This window comes from Elephantulus edwardii, unplaced genomic scaffold (assembly GCF_000299155.1).
Source record: "Elephantulus edwardii isolate Elephantulus edwardi_28Jun2011 unplaced genomic scaffold, EleEdw1.0 scaffold00234, whole genome shotgun sequence".
Taxonomy (NCBI): domain Eukaryota; kingdom Metazoa; phylum Chordata; class Mammalia; order Macroscelidea; family Macroscelididae; genus Elephantulus; species Elephantulus edwardii.
The window spans coordinates 3,815,364-3,817,711 of record NW_006399984.1 but is presented as its reverse complement, the minus strand read 5'-3'; positions in this window follow the sequence as shown (position 1 = coordinate 3,817,711).

Sequence of the window (2,348 nt, the reverse complement as noted above, 5' to 3'; positions counted from 1 at the left end):
TTCCCCACCCAGGGGTCAGATGGCACAATCTGGGGACTGAGGAGCTCACCCTGAGGGCCGTGACGGCTCACCCTGAGCCAGGGGCTGAGGGCAACCCGCCAAAGAGAATGCCTTTAACCTCTCTCCATTGAGAACAATGTTGGCTCTTGGGTTTGCATAAATACTTTTTACTATACTAAAGAAATTCCCCTCTAATTCTATTTTGTTGAGTGTTTTAATTGGGAAAGAGTGTTGGATTTTTTTAAATTTTTTTTTATTATTATTATTTTGTGTATGTGTGTCTGTGTACCTTCAGATCAGATCTGACTGGTACAGGAGGAGATTGTTCCTCCTTTCCCGGCAGAGCATCTGGTGAATTCGAACCATGTGTCTCTGGGATTGCAGTGCAGCTTCTTGTCACTAGGCCACCAGAGCTCCCCTGAGTGTTGGATTTTTTCTAAGGCTTTTTCGGCATCAATTGATAGGATCTTGTTCTTTGCTTTGTTAATGTGATGAATTGCATTAATTGTTGTCCTTATGTTGAACCATCCTTGTATACCTGTTTGAATCTCACTTCATCATGGTGAATCATTTCTTTGATGTACCATTTAATTCTATTGGCCAGATTTTATTCAGGATTTTTGCATCTGTGTTCATAAGAGATATTGGCCTATAGTTTTCCATTCTGGTGGTGTCCTTTCTTGGCTTTAGTATCAAGGATATGTTTGCTTCATAGAATGAGTCTGGGAGAATTCCATCTTTCACTATTTCCTGAAATAGTTTATGTAGAATTGGTGACAATTCTTCTCTGAATGTTTGATAAAATTCACTTGTAAAACTATCTGATCCAGGGCTTTTGTTGGTTTGAAGTTGTTGTATTACCTTTTCAAATTCTTCTTTTGTAATGGGTCCCTGTTCAGCTCTTCAATTTCAGTTGGTTTTGGGTTAGGTAGCTTGTGAATTTCTAAGTATTTGTCCATTTTCTCTAGGTTTTCATATTTGTTTGAGTATAGTTTCTCATAATACTCTACTGTTAGCTTTTTAATTTTAGTTTGTTATGTTGCCTGATTCGTCTCTTATTCTAATTATTTGTCTTCTCCTTCTTTTCTTTTATGAGTTTTGCTAGTGGTTTGTCAATTTTATTGACCTTTTCAAAGAACCAACTAACTCCTAGTTTTGCTGATAGTTTCAATTGTTTTTTGGTTTTCCATTTCATTTATTTCTGCTCTAATTTTTATAACTTAAGTTTTTTCAGAGGGTGTCAGCCTTTCTTGCTGTTATTTTCAATTTGCTGGAGATGTTGCGTTAGAGAGTCAGTGGTCAGTTTTTCCTGCCTTTAGATGTGTTTGCTTACTGCTATACGTTGACCTCTGATTACTGCTTTGGCTGTTTCCCAGAGATTTTGGTCAGTGGTGTTTTCATTGTCTTTTGTTTTAAGAAACATTTTATTTCATTTATTTCTTCTAGTACCCAGTCAAGTTCAAGAAAGCTGTTGTTCAGCTTCCAAATGTATGGTTTCCCCCCCTTTATCTTGTTATTAATTTCTCATTTTGTAGCATTGTGGTCTGAAAAGATGCTTTTTATTATTTCTATGTTTTTTAAATATATTGATGCTTGCCTTATGACCTAGAATGTGATCTATTTTGGAGAACATTCCATGCACACTGGAGAAAAAGGTATACTGTGTTTTTTTGTGGTGCATTAGCCTATGAATATCTATGAGGTAAAGTTGCTTTATTGTGTGGCTTATTTCTTCAGTATCATTGTTGAGATTCTTTCTGGTAGTTCTATCTTTTCTTGAGAGGGGTGTATTGAAGTCTCCAAGTACTATAGTAGTGTTGTCTATTTCCTTTTTCCATTTTTGTTAGTATTTATGTATTTTGCAGGTCTTTCACTTGGTGCATAGATATTTATTATTATGTCCTCTTGTTCTATTGACCCTTTCAGAATTATGTAGTGACCTTCCTTATCCTTTGTGATAGTTTTTACATTGATATTTATTTTATCAGAGATTTAAAAAAAAGCTCAGAATGACAAAGCAAAATATTACAATGAAATGTGCAAGGAGCTAGAGTCAGAAAATCAAAAGGGCCAAAATCGTTCAGGATTTCTTAAACTCAAGGAACTGAAGAACAAATTCAAACCTAGAGTTGATATAATCAAGGATGCTCTAGGCAGAATATTAAATGATCCAGGAAGTATTAAAAGATTATGGAAGGAATATACTGAGTCATTGTATCAAAAGGAATTGGCAGATACACAAGAATTTAATGAAATAACATATGAGCAAGAGCCTATGGTGATGAAGGAAGAAGTTCAAGCTGCTTTGAAGGAAATAGCAAAAAATAAGGCCCCAGGAATAGATGGTA